This window comes from Taudactylus pleione, unplaced genomic scaffold (assembly GCF_031769625.1).
Source record: "Taudactylus pleione unplaced genomic scaffold, aTauple2 ptg000191l, whole genome shotgun sequence".
Classification (NCBI taxonomy): domain Eukaryota; kingdom Metazoa; phylum Chordata; class Amphibia; order Anura; family Myobatrachidae; genus Taudactylus; species Taudactylus pleione.
Genome location: NW_028284593.1, coordinates 3,337,015 through 3,363,415, shown reverse-complemented (window position 1 = coordinate 3,363,415; position 26,401 = coordinate 3,337,015). Strand labels below are relative to the sequence as shown.

The 26,401-nt window shown below is 43.7% G+C and overlaps 1 protein-coding gene across 4 annotated transcripts in view; it reads left to right on the top strand.

Moving 5' to 3' along the window:
• Positions 1-7,508: 7,508 nt before the first annotated feature.
• Positions 7,509-26,401, top strand: part of ARVCF (ARVCF delta catenin family member) — a 974,893-nt gene continuing 956,000 nt past the window's right edge. For 3 of the 4 annotated variants that reach the window (XM_088476676.1, XM_088476675.1, XM_088476673.1), the window contains exon 1: positions 7,509-7,615. The gene's annotated coding sequence lies outside the window, so the exon portion shown is untranslated. The remainder of the gene's footprint in view (positions 7,616-26,401) is intronic. The other variant, XM_088476674.1, reaches the window with a different exon arrangement.

The window sequence follows — 26,401 nt, the reverse complement described above, 5'->3', positions numbered from 1 at the left end:
AACTTGTGTACATGTCATAGGCCTATTATAATACATGTTTTTGCAAATGTTAATGTACATAGACAGTGTTCTCCAACAGAAAATGTTGGCAGCCGGGTAACATTTATACAAGATCATCTCCTGTGCTGGCTTCAGTGCATATACATGTAACTACGTAAACACCGTAAATCGCCTGAGGAAGCGGCTGAGCCGTAAAACAAATGTTGCACGATTCCAATTAAGTGAGACTCATTCTATTTATATTATTTAATGTTTTATTCTTTATTTATTTTATTTTTTTAAGTATTTGCATTTATCTGACTTTGTAGTGGCAACAGCATAGTGCAGTGGTTCTCAAACTCTGAGCCTGATTCAGACCCGCTCGCAAGCGCTTGAGCGCTCGAAAGCGGGCCGATGGTGTGCTCTGCGCATGTGCGGCGGCCGCACTACGCGTGCACAAGCCCCAGAGCGAGAGCGAAATTCTCTTGCTCGGTGGCTCACTACAAAAGGGACGGCTGTCGATGTTGATCAACAGCTCGCCCCGTTTTGTAGGCGTGGCAAGGGGGTGGCTTGCCGTTTGTGGGCGGCCCCACTGATGTGATGTCACCAGTGATGTCAGTGGGAGTTTCCGGCTATATTAGAGCCAGAAGCTCTCTGGGGCTTGCAGCCACGAGACCCTACCACAAGGGTCTCTTCGCAAGCCCCAATGGTCGCGATGGTCTTGACCATCGCGATCATCATCCTGGCTGCTCGCAATAGCTGTGGGTGGTCACCCACAGCTATGCGAGTGGCCAGGAGGCAGCACAAAAAAAACCAAACGCCCTGATTCAGAGCGATTGCTCTTTCAGAGCGTCTGTCTCTGAATCAGGCCCTCTGTCCTCTGGACCCCACACAGTTCAAATTTTCCTGGTTACTTAGCAGGTGCACAGGTGTATTCATTACTCACTGACACATTTTAAAGGATCCACACTTGGAGCTAATTATTTCACTTGTGATTCTGTGAAGAGACCTGGAAAAATGCACTGTTTGAGGTCCTGAGAACCTGTGGCCTAGTTAAATGTACTGTATTTTATTTTGCTTCATTAAATTAGTCATTGTCTGTTATAGGAACTGAGGGCCTGATTCAGAGGTGGACGGAATTGCACAGTCGCACACAAGCCGCTGTGCAATTCCATTCAATTAAAATGCAAATTTAGGAGGTGTCACACACCTCCTTGCTGCATTTGCGTGATCCCAGTGCTGCGGGCCAGGTTGCAGCCTGGGATATCCATCGAAGCGATTGTTGTCAATGTTCTATTGGCCAGGCTGCAGGAGCTAAAGTTTCACGCAGCCTGGCCGGGTCCTGGCTGCTTGCAAGGCCAGGAAGTCTGCGTGTACCCACGCAGACCCTGGCCTCGTCCCTCACTTGGTGGTCAGTATGCTAACCCTCCCCCCCTCCCTACACTAACCCTCCCTCCCTGGTGCCTGAACCTAACCTCCCCTCTAGTGCCCAAAGCTAACCTCCTCACCCCTCACCCTAACCTTCCCCCTTAGAGTCTAACCCTCCCCCTAGTGTCTAAGCTCTAAACCTAACAATAATAGCCCTTTCCTCGCTGTGGAAATGGGAGACCACCTTGGGAAGGAAACCATGGCATTTTTGGAGAACAGCCCTGTCCGGATGAAAGATTAGGAATGGGGAGCGGCCCCTAAATCCGATAACCTAGGGGCAGATGCTATAGCCAGTAGAAACAGAGTCTTCGCAGTGAGCCTTTTGACATCTACTGACTCCAGGGGTTCGAATGGAGATTTCTGAAGTGCGTGGAGAACCACTGACAAATCCCACAGAGCCACAGGAGGGACAAAGGGAAGTTGTATACGGAGAGCACCTTGCAGGAAGGTGTGAACATCCGGTAGAGAGGCAATTATGTCCTGTAACCAGATGGACAGAGCAGAGATATGTACTTTCAAAGAGGCTAAGCGGAGTCCAAGATCCAATCCAGCTTGAATAAAGACAAGGACGCTAGAAACCCTAAAAACCTGAGGGACATAGTTTCTTTTAGCACACCACTGGAAATATGTATGCCACACTCTGTGATAAATACTGGCAGAGGTCGGTTTACGTGCTCTTAGCAGAGTCTGGACCACAGAGTTAGAGAACCCTTTAGACCTTAGGAGCCAAGCCATTAAAGAGACGGGTCAGGTCCGGATGTAGACAAGGACCCTGAGACAACAGGTCTGGTCGCAGAGGAAGTTGGAGAGGAACGTCTATGGAGAGACTTTGAAGGTCGGAGAACCAATGGTGTCTAGGCCAAGCCGGAGCCACAAAGAGTACCGTTCCCCCCCTCTTGCTTGAACTTCCGAAGAACCTGGGGCAGAAGGGAGACTGGAAGAAAGTGGTATGCCAAATCGAAGGTCCCCTCACAGATAATGCGTCCACGAAGGCTGCGTCAGGGTCCCTCATCCTGGCCCCGTACACTGGAAGCTTGTGGTTGTGTCATGAGGCCATAAGGTCCACGTCCGGTAGACCCCATTTGTCCACCAGGAGCTGAAAGACATTTGGATTTAGAGACCACTTCCCTGCATGCACATCGTTACGGCTGAGGAAATCCGCTTCCCAATTGAGAATCCCCTAGATGAACACGGCGGAGATGGCTGGGAGATGGCGTTCGGCCCATGTGAGAATGTGGGACACTTCTGCCATTGCTGACCGACTTTGAGTGCCTCCTTGGTGATCGAGGTAGGCCACTGCTGTGGTGTTGTCGGACTGTACTTGTACTGGTCTGCCCTGAAGATCTTGAGCCAGAGTAAGGGCTTTGTAAATGGCTCAGAGTTCCAGGACGTTGATTGGTAGGACCGCCTCGGTTGGGGTCCAGCGTCCCTGGAAGGAGTGCTGGCTGGTCAATGCGCCCCACCCATGGAGTTTTGTGTCCGTGGTGAGGAGTGCCCAGTCCGGGATCCAAAAGGGACGACACTTGTTTAAGTGGGACATCTGTAGCCACCAGGAGGACAGGCGAACCTCCGGAGAGAGGCCCACTGTCTGTGGTCTGAGCAGATGGGGTAGCCTATTCCACCTGGATAGGATCAGGTGTTGTAGGGGACTGGAGTGAAACTGAGCAAACTCCACTATGTCGAAGGTGGACACCATGGATTCCTAGGTCTGCATTGCAAAGTGAATTGACACTCGGCGACTGTGGAGTAGCCTGCGCACTCGGTGCTGTAGTGCAGTGATTTTGTCTGCCGTCAGGAAGATTCTGAGCCCGAGAGTCCAGGAGGGCTCCCAGATGCACCATCCTTTGAGTAGGAGTCAGGGAATACTTTTTCCAGTTGATCAGTCAATAGTGCATTTGTAGAAAGGCAATGGTTATATGTAGATGGCGGTGAAGAGTTTCTGGGGAGCTTGCTAAGAGCAAGATAAAGTCCAGGTATGGGAGCAATCTGATCCCTTGACAACAAAGATAGGCCGCCATAACTGCCATGATCTTGGTAAAGACCCGAGGAGCTGTAGAAAGCCCAAACGGCAGAGCTTGAAATTGGTACTGTTGCTATAGTATAGCAAACTGGAGATACTGCTGATGAGAAGGCGCTATTGGTACATGAAGGTAAGCGTATTGGATGTCCAGAGACACCATAAAGTTCCCAGGCTCCATAGCCAGGACAATAGAGCATAGAGTTTCCATACGAAACCTGGGCACCTTGATAAACTTGTTCAGAGAATTGAGGTTTCGGATAGGCCGATGAGACTTGTTGGGCTTCCGAACCAGGAAAAGGGTAGAACAATAGCCCTTCCATCGCTGTGAGGAGGGAATCGGAATCATTACCCACGAGAGCAGTAAGGACTGAATGGTCTTCTGGAACAACAGGGCTTTGCTTGGGTCCTGTGCAAAAGAACTGCTGGGGCCGCCTCAGAAATGAGAGGGCATAACCGTGGGAGACCACTTCTCAAACCAGGCGTCTGACACCAGAACTAGGCAAACTGAAGAAATCGGCCTCCCATCCTGGGAGCCCCCAGGTAGAGGCCTGCCCCCTCAGGCTGAAGGCTTGTCCTCAGATTTGGTAGGTGGACGTCTAGTAGCCCAGGCCTGTTTGGTCCTAGGCTTGGAGGCCTTAGTGGATGCCGACTGCCTTGGAAAGGACTGACCTTTGGCTTTTCCTTGAGGACGAAAGGACCGAAAGGATGACATTCAAGGCTTTGCAGTAGATGCAGAAGGCAAGAACGCTGTATTGGAAGCTGCCAAGGTAGTCACAATCTTGTCCAATTCTGCGCCAAACAGGATCTCTCCAGAATAAGGCAGAGACTCTAATGCCTTTTTAGAGTCTGAATCTGCCTTCCATGAGCAAAGCCAAACAATACGGCGGGCTACCATGGAAATGGCAGATGCCTTGGAAGCTAGACCAGTATCCAAAGCTGCTTCACCAACATAGGCTGCATCTCTAATGTGAGATATGTAGGACAGCTGTTGCCTGAAGCATCAGAGGGAAATGTAACTTCTAGGGCCTCTGCCCAACTCTCAAAGGCTTTTGCCATCCAGGCCATAGCCCTGGCAGGACGAGTAATAGCTCCTGTAAGAGAGTATATATATTTCAGGCAAGCTTCAATCCTTTTATCTGTGATCTCCTTAAAGGAGGTTGCAGCATAGATAGGTAAGGTAGCGTTTTTAACTAGGTGTGTCACGTGGGAATCCACTGCAGGGGGAATTTCCCATTTAGTGCAATCAGAAGCTGGAAAGGGGTAAAAGGAAATTAAGCATTTAGGCATCTGAAACCTTTTACTGGGCATATTCCATGCCTCACTCATATGATCAGATATCTGATCAGAGTGAGGAAATTGTGGCAAAACAAACTTCTGTAATTTAAATAATGACTCTTTTGCCTTAGGAGTGTTTTCTGCCCCTTCTATCTGAAAAATAGATTTTACAGCTATAACAAGTTCAGGTATATTCAATTTAGAAGGGGGTTCCTCGTCTCCCGAGAGGGAGTCAGAGTGAGTGCGTCTTCTGCCTCCACAGATGATAATTCAGAATTTTATAGCTGGGTGGACTGGGAAGATAACACAGCACGCTTAGTAGGTTTACTAGGTAAGGGTCTCTCCTTTTGCAGCATTTGTTGAAAGGCTGTGGAGGTATCCGCCAGACTCTGCACTGAGGTAGAAAATACGTATACCCATAGGGGAGGCAAAGGAGTTACAAGGAGTACCTGTTGTGGCCATCCCATAGGGGTAGCTGCCACAGGGACCGTTAGGTGGTCCGCAAATGTTGCCAATACCTGTGAAAAAGAAGACCGGGGGTTCAGAAAAGAGGACGCAGGGGCTGATGGACCAGGTGCCGTATAACAAGATGCACAAAGACCTTTATTTACCTATATCCAAAACTAATTTTTAAGGTTAGTCTACCAAGTTCATTATCTGTACTACCAATCACATGAACTTCTAATTATTTTACAGAAACACAGCACTGAATAGAGGGCCTGATTCAGACCCGCTCGCAAGCGGGTCGATGGTGTGCCAGTACGCACGCGCGGCATGTGCAAGCCCCAGGGCGAGCGCAAAAAGCACTCGCTCTGTGGCTCACTACAAAAGGGGCGGCTGTCGACAGCTCGCCCCATTTTGTAGGCGTTGCGGGGGGTGGCTTTACAAATGGAGGCGTTCCCAAGCGAATGCCAGACGTTTGTGGGTGGCCCCACTGACATCACCACTGCAACGAGACCGTACCACAAGGGTCTCGTCGCAAGCCCGATGGTCTTGACTATCGCAACCATCATCCTGGCCGCTCGCAAAAGCTGGCCCCTTAAAAAGTGGGAGGCACATATAGAAACCGTTGTAATTCCTACACCGTTCACCTGATTTGGATGTATTTACCCTCAAATTAAATCTGAAAGTCTGCAGTTAAAGCACATTTTGTTTGTTTCATTTCAAAGCCATTGTTGTGATGAATAGAGGCCAAAATATGAAAATTCTGTCAATGTCCCAATATTTATGCACCTGACTGTATATATATTTCAGTACATATTATATGTACAGAAATATCTATATCTATACGAGGCTGAAGCATACTTGCCTACTTTTGAAAAAGCATTTCAGGGAGATTGTGAAAGCAGCACCTATGAGCGCGGCGCTAAAGTGGGCGTGTACTGCTACATCTGAGAGGCGTGTCATAAAATTGATTTACATCCACATGTAAATGAGTCCCAAAGCAGTTAGTAAGATCTACTTGTTGATGTAAACACACTGATACTTCTCAGAAAATACATGTAACCACAGGGATCATTGGTGCAGATGTATGAAGCTCTGGAAAGTGATAAAGGGGGTTATTCAGACCCGCTCGCGAGCGCAAGGGGGTGTGGTGTCGATGTTGAATGACAGCACGCCCCCTTTGGTGGGCGTGCCTGCCAGACGGAGGCGTTCCCATGGGAACGCTTACCGTCTGAAGCCGGCCCCACTGACAATCACTAGTGATGTCAGTGGGAGTGATTTTGGCTCTGATAGAGCCAAAATCACTCCAGGGCTTGCGGCAGCGAGACCCTACCGCAGGGTCTCCGTCGCAAGCCCGATGGTCGTGATGGTCAAGACCATCATCATGGACGCTCGCATATGCTGTGGGTGGTCACCCACAGCTATACGAGCGGCTAGGAGGCTGCTCCATTTTCATGGAGGGCCCTGATTCAGAGCGAGTGCTCATGTCAGAGCGTTCGTCTCTGAATCAGGCCCAAAGTGCAGAGTGATAACCGTCCAGCCACTCAGCTCCCTACTGTCATGTTAAAGGCTGTTTGAAAAATGTCAGTTGGTAGCTGATTGGCTGGTCGTTTATCACTCTCCACTTTATCACTTCACAGACCTTCATACATCTGCCCCATTGTGCCTTATACCCAATGCAGGGAAATTATATTAATGATCCCATTTGGATGTATATATCTGTTTTTTCTTCTATATAACAGTGTCATAATGGGGGTAAGGTGAAATGAGGGAGATTGGTAGACTCTTCAGGGAGACAGGGAGATTGCTGCTATTTCAGGGAGTCTCCCTGACAATGAGGGAGAGTTGGCAAGTATGGGCTGAAGTTATCTAAATTGTTTCACACACGCATTTACCGTTCGTTACATCGTGTTACTAGAAAGCAGTGAATCCTTTGCCAAGTAACCTTTTCACGATCCTCTTCGACTGTCATTACACTTATCCTCTTTCTGCTTCGGGTGGAATTATACTGACAGATGTATCGTTTAACGAATTACAGGTGTAAATGTTATGAGTGACGGTAACAGTAGCCAATCCGCTGTCAGGCACATCACCCATCGGTGAAGTTAGCGAGCTGATTGGTGTTACTAGGCAGAAGGAGGTGGGCTTATTTCGTCGGCAGCTTGCTGTTGTCCTGGGCGCCCTAACGACCAGTGGGCGGGAAGAAGTGTGATATAAGGTAATTAGCAGCGCCTAAATCCCGCCCATTTGATAAGTGATGCTGCTCGGAGCTCCGCCCCTCACCGGCAGCTCGCTGTGCTCCCAGAGGAGGGGGCGGGACAGACCTGGGCGGTTCTGACAGGACAATAACAGCGAACCCGGGGCAGCCGTGGTGGTAGCGGAACCCGCCTTCCAGCATTGGAATCGGCCCGTTTGGAGGCTACGAGACCCCAGGGACGATTCGGCTCTGGAGCCAGCAGCTGAACGTAGGTAAAGAGCAGCAGATGGCAGTGAGGCGAGCATGGAAGTAGTGCGGGTGCTTTGGCAGAGCCGTAGTATAATCCTGTATGGTGACAAATGTATCATGGTTGGTGACAGCTGTAAAGGCATCATCGGGCATCGTTGCTATCCGGGTGATGCTAGTGGCATATAATACGGGCACGCTGCAAGAGACCCTTGTATAATAGTGACACACGTCTGGTAACATGCAGCAAGCTGACAGGCTACATACATGATAACAGGGATGTAATACTGATGATACATACAACGCAATGTGATAAAGCATCCAGTGCCAGCAACATATCATGATCTAGGAGCAGAGACACAGGGAATCATTGGGGATGAATGGGGGATTAGGCTCTGGATTTGGCTGAATCTACAGGATTTTCAAGTAAGATTAGAGTTCAGTGAAATGATGTTTTCCCAGCAATCTCAGTGACAGGGACACACGACCACTTTAACAAAGTCCAAAATATATATATATATATATATATATATATATATATATATATATATATATATATATATATATATATTCATTCAGGATGGATGGATATAGAGGTTCTCTTGTTTCAGTACTCAATGAGGATTGATTTAACATTTAATGAACTTTATGCATTTGTGTGATATAATGATGTAATAATGTATATTAAACGCAATACTAATGTTTTGGTTTGAACTGTACAAGCAATAAGTATATTTACAGGTAAGAATTTTTTTCTCTCTTCAAGGCAAACAACCAAAATGGCCATTACTTCCCTTTTAAATTAAGTTATTTGTGCTTGTAGGATGTTGAAAGGGAATCGGTATGTTATACCGCCTGGAAGCAGTCGGGAAGCCGGCAGTCGCAATGCCGGGTAAATCATACTGATTCCATACCGCCGAACCTAAGCGGGTATCTTAGTACTTCGAGTATCAGGAAAGTAACAGTCCTAATTAAATCCAGCTAACTGTCATAAAATAACACAACAACACTTCATTTTGTAGTTGATGCATTCATTTATTTATATATGGTATATTATATATTACTTTAAAGTTATCTCCAATAATTAATAATGTTTAATGCAAATTTCCCCACTGACCACAGAGAACACCTTACCTACCCTTGCCTCATGTTACAGGTACTGATTGATACCAAAGCTATTTTCAAGTTTCTTAATGAAGAAGTAGAACCCATTGTCAGATAGTCAGACCACATAGCCTCTGGATCCACCTTAGTGGACTGATGCTGTGTGACAATATGGAAAGAGGTAGAGCTAATAGAAGCTCAGCAGAGCAAGGGTGTCCTGTCATGGAAGATAGCCCCACAGTTCAGTTAATTTAAGGGGGATCTTTGTAGAAATAGGGAAGGGAAATTTGCTTTACATCTTTACTAGTGACAAAAAAAAAGATTTAGGTGCACCAAGTAGAGTTTTAATTTAATGGCAAAGGAGGCCTATCTACAGCCTTATCTTCAGTCTTTTAAATGAATGTGGTAATAGGGATGGTCATTAGAGCCATCTCCGAGTTGACCAGTTTTTTAACTTTGCTTCTTAATGGAACTGGCATTCTGGAGCAGAGCTGAAAGGAGCTCAGTTTATGAGACTAGTACTAATATACAATAAACATTGGTTAGAGAATTTAATGAAATATACTACATGTTATTTAAAACTGACACAACAAATAGTAAAATTAGGTGTATTAGTGGGTTGGGTACAAGATGCTGGTGCTTGGGATCCCTGCGGTCAAAATCCTGATGCCGGTATAACGACAGGTTTAGGATACCGACACCTGTTGGTAGTGTGATAGAAGCACTGGAGAAGTCTGGGATGGCATATTTGTGTGTCCCAGATTCCTGTCATATGTGTTTTAAAAACCCCAGGAAAAGTCTGTTATGCCAAACAGACCAGAAGTTTCGGCTTTTGGTAAAAGCCGGATAATGGGTCCTGGGGTGTGGATGTGAGAAGAGAAGGGAGGGCTCCATCCACAGGCCATTCCAGGTGTTGGGCCTTTAACTCAGAGCAGGCTGAATCATAGTTGCACCTGGAAGTGGCTCAGATAAGCTGTGTTAGGTTTTGGTTGAGTGTCTCACATACCCTGGGGAGTACAGACACTGAGGTTTGTTCAGAGACACTGTGATATTTGAAAGTGCTGTATTTGTGGTAAGGCAGTAGGCCCTGCCACTTGGAGAGAGGGAATAACCTGTCTAGTTAGTGCCCAGATGGGCTAGGATTTATTTTTATGTTTTGTTTATTTAGTGCTTTATATTGCACAATAAAAACTGGTTCTGACCAGCTTGCACGAAAACCCTGGACTGGTGTGCTGTTTCCTGGCTGCTGTGTGTAAGGAGGTGTCCATCTACCCCAGGAGAGGGACCCCCTATCCTGACTATAGCACAGTAAGTATCCTAACCCTTCTCCCCGGTGCTTCAACCTGACCTCCCCGCACCCTAAACCTAACCCTCCCCCCTAGTGCCTAACCCTAACCTCCCCCTAACCCTGCTTCTTTCGGGATTCCGACGCCGATATTGTGAGCTCCAGCATCTCCTTTGCTGGGATATTGACCGGATCCCATATTAGTAGCCCTAGAGCAAAAGTTCATTAAAGAGCTACTCTAGAGCTGTAGCAGGGGTTCCTGAAGCTGAAGGTTTCTTTGCTATAGAGTCAGTTCTAAGCTACAGTAGGTCACTGCCAACACTATGTGATAGATTTCTCATTGGTATAGATCTCTTACATTCTTTGCATTGCATAAAGCTATCATATATTCATACTCTGCATCTACAATATATACCTTTTTGTTTAGGTATGTTTATTCATGTTGATTTTTATACATACTATTAGTGGTTGTTAGTTGCCGGTCATTTATTTCAGTTAGAAATGAATACCTATGAATGGATATCTGCTGATAATGCAAAGGTGACAACATGCAGATTCCTGTTTACTACTAATATTTTTTGGCTCTGATGGGTGATCCATTATAAACAAAATCAGCTTTTGTAAATAACAACATTGGGCTCAATCCAATTAGCCACAAAGGGTGTGAGTTGCCGTTGCAATGGCGTTAAAACGCTGGCAATGCCATTGCATCTTGCACCCCTCTCGGCCGGCTCCGAGTCTGAAACCACACTATTTTGCTTGGAGCACTATGGGGCTGCAAGCACTTTTGTGCAAGTTCAAGCTGCCGTAAAGAGATGACTCATACCCACGAGATCATCGCAGCTAATTGAATTGACCCCATTGTTTATTAAGTAAATGATAATAAAAAAACATGAATGAAAGACTAAGTTAGCCAATAGGTTCTGTCAGTGCTAATATTAGGTGGGTTATCCTGTCTGGACAAGAATAGAAGTGCAAGTAAAAAACAAGCAAGGTTTTCCTCCTGTATTAACCCGATATGTGCGTAGCTACACTTCATTGAACCTGCCCCTTAAGCCGGCATGACCATACACTGAATGATTATCTTTCGGATCCTGTTGATGCACAACAGTTTTGAACAATTATTGTTCAGTGTATGACTGTGTACATGAACAATAATCGTACAGCACTGAAAATGGCTGAAAAAACATTTGATTTGATTTTCTTTCACTTTTTTTTACCTGTAGTGAAGATCGTGGTCATATTTCTTGCAATGTATGGAGGCACTAATTGATCACAGCATTCCCTAGATCACAGGTTCTCAAACTCAGTCCTCAGGACCCAAAACAGTTCATGTTTTCCTGGTCTCCTCACAGAATTGCAGTGAAATAATTAGCGTTATCTGTGAATCTTTTAAAATGTGTCAGTGAGTAATGAATACACCTGTGCACCTGCTGGGTGACCTGGAAAACGGGAACTGTTTTGAGTCCTGAGGACCGAATTTGAGAACCACTGCCCTAGACCATTCCACTGTTCGGGCAAACTAAAAGAATGCCTGGTGGACTTCGCAGGGACAGCTATTCATAGCTGCGTAAATTAACCTGCATCAATTTGATGCAAATTTTTTCGCGACCCCCTGAGCAGATGAAAAGTTGGGAAAAAATCTCTATTTTAAGGTACAAATGTGGGGACTTTGTGCAGAACCACTGGGACACCCTCCCTTATGATTAATTAGACACTTAGTAGTTATTATTTAGCTTAATTTGGCCAATAATAACATGCCATTTTGGGGATGAAATTCTGCAAAATGCAGAATAATGGTTTACAAGATGTAGGACAGGTATAAGGAGGTGCTGTATGAATGGGACAGGTGTCTAAGATTACAGGTGGAAGTTGCATGTTTTTTTTTTAATAGATGCTTAAAAGTGGCTTAAAATGACACAACTATCTAGGTACAGGCATTTTCATGCATCCCAAATTCATCTAGAGCATTTATTTTGCAGAAAAACATTTGCTTTCTATCATTTAAAAAAAAATAATGCATATAATAGCCATTTGCCACATTTTAAGAACCCCAAATACTTTGCTTTTGTCCACTAATATACTTCTATACTGTTATCCAAGATTAGGGCCTGATTCAGCATGGATCACAATTGCAACCGCATACGGAGATCGCCTGATGGTGCGTAATGCGCATGCGTATGCACTGCAGTGTGAGTGGGTAGGACAGCAATGCGCCGCAGATAGAAAGCCATCGTAGAGTGAGTGACGGGACATCAGCGTTTGGGGTGGTGACAGGGGAGTGGTCGGAGAAACACAGGCGTGTCTGTCGGTTAGAACGCCGTTGCATGGGAGTGCATAATTTAGCCACTGGGACTGCATACGCAGCTTGACTACTCACTGCGTGTGACGAGACTTGCAATTTCTGAGATAGGTCAGAACTGCTATAATTCTGCGTGAGGGTCCGATGTTACTCAATGTTACCGGTGTATACGCAGGGCTGTGAGGTCTTACTGATGTGAGTAAGCGCTAGTGGGCATCTCTATGCTGGCTGAGCGGTTGCAAACAATAACATATTTTTGCAGCAGAACTGCGTGCGTAATCACAGCTGCGATCGCAATAGTGATCCATAATGAATCAGGCCCTTAGTTTGCGTGTTTTGAGGGTACATTCAGATTTCCCCATTTTTACCCACACTTAATGCAGTTATTACCAGCAAGAATGATTGTGGAAATGCTGGAATAAGCCTCTTCCAGTTGAATTGCGTGTTAAGGGGGAGTGCGCATACATGTGTTAAGTGAAATTACCGGGCGATATTTGCGTTAATGTAATGCTTGGTAACAACATATTTTATTGGAGCTAATTTAATTCGGCCCTTAGGACTCAAACACAAGGGCATCAATATTATGCATTCAGATGGTATTCATAAATATGACCTAATGCTAATACTTTAAAAATACTGTACTGAAAATGAACATAAATGCCACAACTGATTACAAAATTATTAATTGATTTAAAAGATATAAATTTTCAGTATCTAGTCACAGGTAGTTTAGCTTTCACTCATCGTGGCTTGACTTATACTGCCTTCGCCAAAAGATGAACGCCGCTTGAATTCTTGTCAATATAGTAATCAATAGATTGTGTGTTGATTCTGTGTTCACAGTGGCTTTAATTGATACCAGATGGACATAGTCCCAACTCGCTTGCTTTCAGTGGTTGACCTGCATTTCTATATTGTTATATTACTTGACTTACATGCAATTGATCACTAAAATTTTTATATAAATCATTTAAGCCGTTATCCTGAAGCTAGTAACATAAATGACTGCTTCAGATGTAAAACAACTGTGAACTTTCGTTTATACTTTTGAAAAGTATTCATTTGGGAGAGAAACATTATTACAGGAACGAATATACACAATAGATATTGATTAGAATATGTCATATTTCCCCTGTGCGGAATTTGTTGAGAGACGCTGCCCTGAGTTCTAAACTATTTTTAAAGGAACACTAACTTATTGTAAATATATAATGTATGCTAACAATAGTTTGTGACTATATTTCAGTGAACTGTGGCCCTCATTCAGAGCCGTACGCTCTGAGCAGAGCGCACGCTCTGAATGAGGGCCGCCCTCCATAATTATGGAGCGTCCTCCTGGACGCTCGTATAGCTGTGGGTCACCACCCACAGCCTATACGAGTGTGCAGTTTGATGGCCGCGATGGTCTTGACCATCGCGACCATCGCCACTGCGAGCCGGAGCCTGCGGTTGAGGTTTTCAACCGCAAGCCCCGGAGTGATTTTGGCTCTATCAGAGCCAAAATCACTCCCACTGACATCACTAGTGATGTCAGTGGGCCGGCTTCTGACGGTAGGCGTTCCCTTGGGAACGCCCCCGTCAGGGAGGCACGCCCACCAAAGGGGGCGTGCTGTCAATCAACATCGACAGCACGCCCCCTTTGATCAGACACAACGAGCGAAGGAAAGTCCTTCGCTCGTCGCGTCTGGCGCATGCGCACGACGGAGCTCCCGCCGTCGTGCGCATGCGCAGTGCACAACATCGACCCACTTGCGAGCGGATAGCCGCTCGCGAGTGGGTCTGAATCAGGCCCTGTGTTTCTTTCCTCACTAGCTTTAACATATTTACAAGTGTATGATATATCAGTGATTTATTGTTCAGTGACTTTGACCATGTTGTGTTAGGATGTATATTGTAGATCATGTGCTTTTGTTAGTGTGGCATGTGATATGTGAAGTATTCTTTATTGAAGATAGTTATTGCAGTTTGTCATGTGTGTTTTAGTTAGTTGCCTGTAGCGCAGTTGTTGCTTGGGTAGGAGGGTAGCCCTAACAATTCATTTGCTGTCAGATGGTAAAAGCTGCCTTCCTCCTATGCAATAGTAGCAAAGGAGAGATGGTAGGAGGCTGCTGGAGAGGGAGCTAGGTAGCTATGGATGTGAGGTTACTTGTGCTCAGTGTTGCAGGATTCCTTGTTGGCAAGAAATTAAGAAATGTCTCCTGCTGCATTATTCCCCCTGAATTTAGCAGTTGAATTGTGTAGAGGATTAAGTGACACTTCAAAGTTATTTCTCTATACAGGAATGTAATAGAAAGAAACACAAATCCCTGTTGTTATGGACCTACATAAGGAGCAGCAGAACTTTAGAATTACTAATTTTATATCAGAGAATTGGGGTCTTTTTCAGGATGAATATTATTTAGTGTGTCTATAATTATTTCAAATATTACACTGAGGGCCGTATTCAATTAGCCGCGAAAAGTGCCGTTTGGAGAAAAGTTTTGCAGATTTGGACTTTTCACCTGTTTTCAACTTATCTCCGTATTCAATCACAGGATTTTTTGCCTAAGCAGAAAAAAAGCAGGCGAATTGGAAGTGCAAAATCACTACTTTGGTGAGCAAATTTGGGGATTTGGTCCAGAGCCCTTTGGACCGCCACCCCCCCCCAATGACTAATCAGTAAAAATGAAAAAAAAAAAATTGAGAAAAAAATAAAAAGTGTTGGAAAATGGGTAAAAAGTGAGTGGCCTGGTACTTTGGGAGGCTATATGGATGGGACAGATGTTTTTGGGATTGCACGAGGCTGCAGCAGGTGTGTTTTTAAGTTAATTTAAATCTTCACTTTAGAGACTTCAAAATATGCTAGTACCTTTTTTCAATTACCCCAAATTTGGCCTCGGTACTTATTTTAATTTTTCAGTTTCGCTTTTCTTCGATTTCGCCTTTTTGCCTTTTCACGTCTTTTGGAATTGAATACGGAGCGCACACGGAAAAAGTATCGCCTAAAAACACGCGGAGGCGGCGATAACATTGCGCCTCAGCTTTTCGCGGCTAATTGTATACGGGCCTGAATGTGATAAATCTGCAGATGATGTTGCACTGCTTCATTGACCGAGGCATATGATCCCTACTCTATATACATAACCTTTGGTACAATAATAATAATAATATTTGAATATATATATGTAGTGCTTTTCTCCTGGAGGACACAATGCGCTTTACAGGAATCATAAACATGAACCCATGAAGGTACCATTCAAAGCAGCCATCTTGGGCATACTACAAAGGTTACAGTTTGGGAGATAAGCTATACATAAAAGTAACACATATAGGGGTAAAATAAAAAATTAATAAGATAACCTCTGAATAATGTTTAATGAGTTGTTCATCCTGCCCATGAAAGTACCAGGCCGGGCAGCCACCCAGGTAACAGTAAGCATGACGAGCTATTTGTAGAAGTGTGATACACAGTTAAGAAAGAGAAAATATAACACTATAGTACTATTATAAGCTATCATACCACTATAATGGTGCATACACACGGTCAGATTTTTCCTTCAGATATGAACGATAACGATTTAAAAATCGTTCAGTCGTTCATATCTGAAGGAAAATCGTTCATATCTGACATGCCTGAACGATGGACGATCAACGATGCGCGTTCCCGATGGTCAGATAACGATTTCTGACATCTGATGTGTTTGCAGTCAGACTTGGACGATTCCATTCATTTTAATGCAGTCAAAAATCGTTCAAATTGTTCAAATCGTTCAAAACTTTGGTAAAATCGTTCAAATCGTTCAATCGTTTATCTGACAAATCTGACAAGTCTGACAAATCTGACCGTGTGTATGCTCCATAAGTCATATTAGTCTTTCTTATTGTTTTTTTTTTTGCTCCAAGAATTTTTACAATATTTATGTTTTTTTTTTGTTTTATTAAACGTAAATTAAATAGAAAGTGTGAATTGTTATGATAATTAACTTGTAAGATTCTCAATGGCCGCTTTTCTGGTGATTATTATAACTTATTTAAATTGCACCACTAAATTTCCATAGCACTGTACACTGACATCAGTCCTTGCCCCAGTGAAGCACACAGATGGGTCCATTTTAGTCAGCAGCCAATTAATCTATCTGGGAAGAAATTGGAATACACTGAGAAAGGCCGCTCAGACATCGGGACAATCTACAAACTCCTCACAGATGGGGCTCTGGTTGTAGGTTTAACTCATGAAACAAGTGCTGTGAGGAAGCAATGCTCACCACTGTGACACAATGCTGTCCAGTGATGACACTGTTTTTGCTGATAGATTTTTATAGCCTGGTATCTAGGGTTTACAGTGACTATGACAACCCCATTCATCTGCAAATCCAGTGAGTTTACTGGAATTCTGTGCGTGCTGCTGCTCGTGCCATATTATTGTCGTTTGACAATTTATCATTTTCCAACCTTATATATTTCTCATATTTTTACTCCCAAACCATTAACAGACATTTATGCATATATTTGTACCTAAATTGCCTGGATGATTATGCGCACAGCTAGATTGGAGTTAAGAAAGTAATTAGATGTGGTGTTCAGTGATAAACTGTCACGTGCATTTTATTTTGACCACCCGCAGTTCTCAGCATGATAATTAAATCCTGTTGTCAACTATGTTCTGTTCATTGCAATTTTCAAGCACTGCAGTGGTTAATTTAATTGTCTCTGTTTTTTCTAGTATATGTGTAATCATTGTAGCGGGAGGCAAAACCACTGGCCAATTTGTATCTAAGAGTGACATTACTGCCAGAGGCAGACTTGACTAATTGCTTTCTTACTTTTCCTAGTATATTTCACATCCACTGCATCCCCATGGAGGGTGGAAATCCCTCCTGAATGAATATCACCCACTTTAGCCACATTGCAAGTAATGTTGACATTTTAGTGGTACTTGCCGTTTCCTTTAGCTGTTATTCTGTTTTATTCCGTCAGTGCAAGCTATCAGATTGTCATCCGAAAGTAATTTGAATCAAAACGCTAAAGAGAGATGTTAGCTTGTTTATTTTTTATTAGTTCCCTTTACTTGCTTTTTCTCTTTAAAGTGTCAGTTTCTTGTGATTGTTTTTGAATGGATGGCATCTGCGTTAGAAACATTTGAATGTGATAAGTTGCACGCTTGAGGAGTGCTGTTTTTGTGAGTGGTGTCTTTAGCTGTTACTATAACACATTTCTGGCATGCTTATGGTGGGTTAACATATCATGGCAGGTTGGGTTATGTGGCTGCAATGTGGTATAATAGTTTTCATCTTTGTACATCAGCATATAATCATGTAAACCAACTAATTACCAGATTGGCACTCTTACAAGTTTTTAATGAGAACGCATATAAACATAATGTGACAGCACTTTTTACACCAGTGCACTATGCAAAGGGTATATATTTGAACCTGCAGGCGTGCAGGCTGTATATATAATTTTTCTGGTTAAATTCCAATATGAAAAACAAACAACCATACATTGGGGTCTATTCATCCTCACTTAATTTCTACAAAAGAAGGTGTAAATCAACATTTTTACCTGCTTTTCTAGAAATTAAAGTTTTCGGGCTATTCATCATTCATCAAAAAGGTAATGCAGGAGATATCACAGATATTTCCTGCTTACCTTTCTCTCCAGGAATGGCCTGCTGTCCCCATACACTAGTATGGGGACAATCAAGCTCCAAAAATACAATATTTTGAAGCTTGACTGTAGCGGAAAAGCTCATTTCACAACAGAATGGGCATAACTGCAAATGATATTGTGTTGGTAATAACATGTTTTTTCCCCTCTTGTACAGTGTATGTAAGAAACCTTTGTAAAGGTCTGGTGTGTGGATAGGTGACGAAACCCCTCTGGACAAAACCTTTGAAGTCAGGAAAGAAAGGTTGTAAGAAGGTCTGTCTTCCTGAATCAGTCATAAATCTGTCTCATTGTATATGGCATAAAAAAAATATGTCTGTGGAATTATGACAGCTGGCCAGACCCTTCCTAAAACAGTTCTTAAGAGCCCTATGTTCTGTTGGGGACAGTGATCAAAAGAATGGCTGGACCAGGGAGACACTCCAGAGATGTGAATTTCTTCACCTAGTCCCTGGGCACGTTTATAGACCCAGACCTGTTTCCCAACTTCACATAGGGCTGAGTAGGTAATTAAATGATCCCTGCTCATGTGGCCAGGAAACCCTGAGCTTCAACCAGCTAAACAGTCCACACTGAGCTGAAAAGGATTAACATCATACCCAGAGAGGGGGTGCCTGGAAAAGGCAAGCATAAATATGTGAGTCAACCTTGATCCACTGGTTCATCCTGCATGAAGCTATCGAAGGATACAGATGATCCCTAATTCGTCACTGGGAAGACCACATCCCAGAACCATTTAATCCAACATGATCCGAATGGTTTGTTTCTCCCTTTCTATTATTTTATTTGATATTCTGGAAAGTGTGAGTAACTGTGTGATTTTTTTTTTACATTATTATATTCTTTGTAACTTCTTGTACATAAGCTTTGAAGATATCTTGAATTAAACATTAATTCTAGTTCTGGATCTGTGTTTTTATGACCCAAGGCCTCATATGGCTCATGTTAACTATATTTACTAAATGTGAATAATTGTATGGGCAGGTAAGGGCAAAGGCTTACCTTTGGTTTTAACACTAAAGTTCCCTTTTGCTGGTGGCAGTTAACAGGTTTAGTTAAGCACACTGTTGAGGTAATGGGCGGCGATTCTCAGATTGGCATATCTGGTGGGTCGGCCAGATTGCGAAGAGTGATTCTTTCGGATCCCTCCGCCCCTGTCCAGCTCCTTCTGCCGGATTTTGTACGCAGGTCATGCAGGCACACTAGTTTCACTGCTCCAAAAAGAGCATTGAAAAGACTCACTGCTCCGAAAGGAGAAGTGAAAACATTTGGAGCAGTCAAAGCGTTCAGGGAGACAGCTGATTTTCGGATCAGCTGTCTCCACGCGGGAGCTTGCGTTGAGATGGAATGTTAATAATTGGGGTCTGTTCGGACCCCGATAATTAACATAAAGACTAGAGCCCATGGAAACAAGTTAGGGAATAAGCCACACAGTCTCTTTTGATCAAAGGAATCCTTGTAAAATCTCCCTGCTTGTTAAAAACCCCCTTAGCCATCTATACACTTACCGGAGCGCATAATTCCTCATGTCAATACCCACCTCCGGCACAGAAATTGCCCCTTTCAGCAAACAGATGCTTGTATTCAAGTTTACTTTAGCAAAGAATCCCCAACCAATAATCCACCATCCTGTAACCAGCACAATTCCCCCTTCAGAAAATAAACCCATGTCTATAGTAAAGTAAGGTATACAATCGGGAAGCCGGCTGCCTTAATACCGGCAGCTGGTTTCCCGACTGTCATATCCCGGCGAGGGTGAAATGCCGGGGGTCTCGATGTAGACGCCTGACATTTCCCCGACGCCGGGAGACCGGCGCCCGGCATCCCGATCGAAGGGATGCCGGGCACCGCGAGTGGACAGCCACGGGGGGAGGGTTAGGTTTAGGGCACTCGGGGGGGACTTAGGGTTAGGCACCCCCCCGGGAGGGTTAGGGTTAGGCTAGGGGGAGGGAGTGTTAGGATTAGGCACCCCCGGGGGGGACTTATGGTTAGGCACCCCCCTCGGGGGACAGGTTTAGGCAGCGGGGAAGGGGGGGTTAGGGTTAGGCACTTGGGGAGGAGGTTAGGGTTAGGCACCCCTAAGGAGGGTTAGGTTAGTCAGTACTTGCCTATCGACAATCGGGATTTCCAGCGCTGTCGGGCTTCCGCTGCCGGGAACTCTGCTTTGGTCAGCCAGGCGCTGCCGGGAATCGAACCTGGCAGTATTTCATACCGATTCCGTAAAGTAATCCCTGCTGCAGCACAAAGCTCTGTTCTTTTTACATTTTCATTTTAATATAGGATGAATTTCCCCTTCTGCCCTTCTGCATAGGTCCTCCCATCAAAACGATACTTCTCAAGTTCTCACAACTCAAATATCCCCCACTTCAGAAATATACACTGATCCAGAACAAACCCACCCTCTGGCACTTACTGTAGATCCCCTTCAAACAAAGATATCATCTCCCCTTCTAGGCCCCTCTTTCCCTAGTGAATAGACTTTGATTACATTCAGATCTTTTGCACCAAGGATAGAGGTGATGGAGGTGTGCATTGTTAATGATTATGGCTATTTAATCAAACATTTGGATAGGAGTGGTGCTGTTACATAGATTTGTGCAATTCTGCAAATGGGCGAATATCTGCATTTCATTCAGTGAATGGAGTAATAGTGCAATTGCACCAACTTATCTGCACACCACTGGGGAATAATATAACAATTTTGACCTTTTCCCATGGGCTGTTTATAGCTTATGTTGGCATTTGTTTCTATTTTTGAGTACATAACATTGGTACGATAGCAACAGGTTAGGTTATACCTTTTCTTTCATCTGGACATATATTCCTATATTGTCAGCTACTGCTAAACGCAGGGTTGTTGGCTACATTTGTGTGATAAGTGACTGCATAACAACAATTAGTAAGATCTAATGTTAAAATAACATCAAGTATAACTAAGCACAAACATGTTCTGTATTTAGAACACCAGCTTATGATATATATGAAAGGGATACATTAGTGTCAGGTTTACCAGACCAGACCACACTGGTTCCTTATGTATGGATTAATTAAACAATAATAGGTCAAGTTTCCTGATATAATACATCATATATCTGGGTATTACTCACTAACCCTGGTAATTGTCACCACGTAGTAAAAAAGCCACTACAAGCCTACAGTACCTTAATTACAGAATGGCACAACTTTGCATTGGTTAGCTAGCATGTAAGCATTTCCTTCACCCACGTTTCATAAAGTTACGGTAGCAATCTAACTCTTCTAAACAGACTATGGATTTGTGGCAACAATTAGTATACCACTTAATAAATTGAAAATTAATAATAAAAATACAATGCTTACAGAATAAAATAATGATTAATATAAAAGTTACAAAATAAACATTGCAAATGCAAAATAAAAGAGAATTAGAAAATAAAAATAAACTATAAAACTCCTAGAATAATAACTTCACCTGAGGTAACTGAGTCTGCCGCTTCAAGTCTTTTTAAACTTTCCTTATTCACAGGACCCTTTTAGGGGAGACCCTCTCAGAGTGGGCAGCTCTGTGATGTATTAACTTAAAGCTGAGATTTTCGTTTGAGATAAAAAATGTAAAACCTTATGTGAATATTTAAGAGGAAATGAAAGGTGCACATGCGCTGATGTACAACAACATTGATGTGTGAGGATTCTGATAGTAAAAGCTGAATGATATTCTGATTAAACAATCATATAAAACGTATAAAAGCCTCAGCAGTTTCTTAAACTTCTGTGTGGTTCAACCGATAAAGACTAGTAGCAATAGAATTGGATTAAGCAGTGCTTAAGTACTTTAGAAAAGAATAGGATGTTATAGTACCAGGAGTATCATAAAAAGCCACTTAATAAAATACATTAATAACATACAATTACTGTTGAAAATTAAAATGTAGAAAATAAAATATTTATTTAAAATTATGTTATTGTATTTTATAATACTCCAGGTACTATAACATACTATTATTTTCTAAAGGCCTTAAGAGCCTTTCGAATGATGTTCTGACATTTAGGCCCTCATTCAGAGCCGCTCGCTAGCGGCCGTACACTCGTTCCGAGCGATGTTCGCACATCTGCGCATGCGTACGGTTTTTAGTACGCATGCGCGAACCAGTCAGTGCGGCCGAAAATCGTTTGTACGCTATATAGCGAGTGCCTGCTATTTTGAGTGACAGAATGAGGCATATGTGGGTGGTTACAGGGGAAGGTGCTTGTAAACGGGGGAGTGGAATTCGAACGCAGGCGTGCTTAAAGGTCAAAACGGGCGTTTTAAGGGAGTGCATAATTAATACAGCAGCGTCATTGACCACGTCACTTGGTTTTTTTTAACTCAGAACTGCTCGTAAAATAGCGGTTGAAAAAACCAACCACAAGAATAGCGAGCAGTTCATACGATGTACTCGATTAATCTAATAAATAGCGGACATGACGTATGGTGCGAGCGGCCAGGGGGCGTTTTTATCAAATAAACGAGCGTATGTTTTGCTCGTTCGTTCAGAATTAGAGGTGTGAACAGACTGCAATTTGCGAACGGATCATTTGAATAGCCACCCCTTGTTTTTGAACGAACGACCGCAAATAGCGAACGGCTCTGAATCAGGCCCTTAATCCATTCGAATGATGTTCTGACATTTAAAGAAAGACAAAACAGAAGAGATTCACCCTCTACAACTTATAAAGATAAGCTCATAGTTTTAGCTCAGCTTCATTTGAATGGTATCGTTTTTAACTGATAGAGCATATTTGCAATAGATTGATTGGTATGGTATCTGTGCAGACACTTCCTGCAAACCTCCTTCCAAAGTTGTGCTTTCTGTCTTGCTTACTTGCTTCAAAGACCGCTAAACGCCAAAATATAATCTGTCAGATTTGTGCCATGTATGTAAAATACACTCATGTTATTCTGTCATTCCACTGCAGCTGTGTTTTACAAAGTGAATGACCAGTCTACTTTTTCCAAACATATATTTAGGACAAGATCCTGTGACGGGTTGTCTTATTGAGGGAAAGAGCATGCAGGGTTGGTGAACTGCTTGTCTGAATAAGACCCATGGGAGCTGTACACTGAAGTGTGTTTCTGAGATACAGCATACAGCCTGTTTGACTGGCTAATAATATTAACATTTTAACTTTAACTTCGAATTAGGTAACTAATAGGTAGCTATTGAAACCTGATTCAATATAATTTTTTTTAACAAGAATGCAAAATCAAGTTTAAATAGCTATTATTTACATAATGTGATAATTTAAAAAACAACATAAAACTTTACTGAACTGTGGGCCTGATTCAGAGCCGCTCGTAAGCGGCCGCTCGTTCGCCCCGAGCAATGTTCGCACATCTGCGTATGGGTCGTAATGCGCATGCGCCAACCAGTCAGTGCGGTCGGAAAACGTGTGTTCGCAAAATTGCGAGTGCCTGCTAATTTGAGTGACAGGATGAGGCATTTGTGGGTGGTAACGGGAAGGTGCTTGAAAACTGGGAGTGGAGATCCAAACGCAGGCGTGCCAAACGGTCGAAACGGGCGTTTTAAGGGTGTGCATAATTAACAAAGCAGCGTCATCGACCACGTCACTTGGTGCATGATTGCGTAGGAAAATCCAACCACAAGCACTGCGAGCAGTTCAGACGCTTTTCGATGTACTCGATTAATCTAATAAATAGCGGAGATGACGTAGGATGCGAGCGGCCAGGGGGCGTCTTTACAAAATAGCGAGCGCATATTTCGTTCGCTCGCTCAGACATAGAGGCGTCAACAGACCGCAAAGAGCGAGCGCTCAATTTAAATAGCCGGCCCCTTTTTCTGAACGAGCGAGCGCAAATAGCGTCTGGCTCTGAATCAGGCCCTCTGTGTGTGCATGTGAAGTGTGTGTGTGGGGGATGATGTATCAGATGGAGGGGAGCAGGCATGAATCGAGACGCAGTGGTGGTGGGGGACGAACGGGACAAGCAGATCTGGGGGTGGGCCAGGGTGCCCACACACACACATACATATATATAATTATTATTACCAGTTATTTATATAGCGCACACATATTCCGCAGCGCTTTACAGAGAATATTCCAGTCATTCACATCAGTCCCTGCCCAGGTGGAGTTTATGGGCCTGATTCAGCAAGGAACGCAGTTGCTAATACGCACGCAATCGGACGATTGTTGATCGGCCGACAGACAGACATTTCCTGTGTTCCTTCCTACGGATGCGGCCGACAGTTACCGGGTAAATATCGCATCGGACGGGCATGCTGGACAATCCAGCATGCCCGACCGAGCAATATTTAACCCTCGGTCGCCCGCATACACGCTGCAATTATCGCGGCGATCCGCCGATATCGGGCGGATCGTCCCGATAATTGCAGAGTGTATGGCCAGCATAAGAGTGATTGTTTGTGTAACTATCTTCTAACTCATTGGTTCCAAAACGTTTTTGAATCACGGCACACTAGAGTATCAGCATTGTTTTCACACCACCTCTTGACCAAAAGTTTGTTATTGAGAAACTCAGAAAAAAGTTGTGCTTACATGTCATACTTAGGTTCAGTTATGGGGTAGTGGAGAGGGTTGCACTTCTGTTTGTCCACATATTTACATTATTTTACCATAATTAATATGATTTGGTGCTGGATCACCATCCTATGGCACCCCTGCAAGTGTCCCGAGGCACCCCAGGGTGCCATGGCATACAGTTTGTGAACCACTGTCATAGCTGAAGGATTTTAATCAGGAGCAACCAGGTGGCATAACATTTTCTGTTTCTACCAAAAAATCTAGTACTGAAGAAGTGTGGAACTCCCAGATGTCCTTCTTAAATTCTATCTGTCACCAGTAGGTTAATGACCTACACCAAGGGGCCTATTCCCTGTAGTGCTCAGGTCACTACAATCTGCTGTAAATTGTTATGTTTTCTCTCATGACCACCAGTTGTTGGGAAGGAAAGAAAAAAAAGAAGCGACCATTATTCGCTGATGTGATGCAAATGTTGGAATTGCTGCCTTGCAGTGCACTGATAAATAAAAATAAATAACAAATTTTAAAAAACAAAATGTGGATTTTATTTCGGATGTGCACTAGACGTGCAGTGCATAATGCCTCAGTGCGTGTAGACTGTCTGCACATCAAAGTGCAGTTTCATAATCCACAGTCCATACAGAATATGTATATAGCAAAATGTGTTTAAATATAAAATGCTCTGTAAACATCAAAAGTATGCCTTTTCTTACCCTGTATGAACAAAAGCCACAAGTTTTGAAGATGAATAAAATATCCCACAGAAAACATAAAGGAAACAAGAGTCTATTTTAAACTTACATCTCCTCTGATTTAAATAACATTTAGAATCAGACAAACATGAGGCTTTGACACCAGCTGGAAGATGGGTCACTGCATAGATAAAATGTTTTTGAAGTAATTTTTATATATATATATATATATATATATATACACACACACACAAGTGGTTTATGTATACAGTATGTATATATATACACTGAAGTTCCAAAAGTCATGGGATAGATGCCTAGTATCATGTAGGACCCCCTCTAGCCTGGTAGAGTGCAGCAACTCGACATGGCATTGATTCCACAAGTGGATGGAAGACCTCTGGAGAGATGCTGACCCATGCTATTTGTATAGCTTCCCACAGCTCCCTAATATTTGTAGGTGCAGGATCTTGGGTGCAAATGGACCTCTCCTCCCCGTCCCATAAATGCTCGATTGGGTTCATATAGGGACGAAGCTGGTGGCCACACCATTCATCTGAACTCTCCAGACTGCGCCTCAAACCAATTCTGGACAACTTGGGACTGATGACACGGTGCAGTGGCCTGCTGGAATATTCCATCATTGTGGGGGTACATGAAGTCCATGAAGGGCTGCAAATGGTCATCAAGCAATGCAACATAGCAGTTACTGGTCATTGACCTGTTCAGGTGGACCAGTGGAATCTACACATGCCACGTGAACACCCCACACCATTATGGAACTACCACCAGCCTACACAGTGACTTGGAGTCCATGTCCTCACATAAAGTCCATGGCCTCAAGGTGTCTGTGCCACACTTGAACCCTACCATCATCCCGAAACAACTGGAACCGTGACTCATCGATCCACGCCACATGTTGCCAGTCCTCCATGGTCTAATTAGTGATGTCACAAGCCCAGGTGAGTCGCTGTCCAATGTCGTAGTGTTAACAGGGGCACTTTGGTGGGTCTTCTGCTCTCATATCCCATGGCAGCTAAAGAACGCTACATTGTACTGCTGTATATGCGCTTGGCGCCTGCATTAAATGTGGATGTGATTTGAGCCAGTGTCGCTTGTCTGTTACCACAGACAATTCTGGCAAGACTCCGCTGGTCACGATCATTAAGCACCCGAGGTCGGCCACTGTGCTATCCACGGTGGATGGTAAAGCATACAGTACTTGCCTACTTTTGAAAAAGTATTTCAGGGAAATTGTATAGGC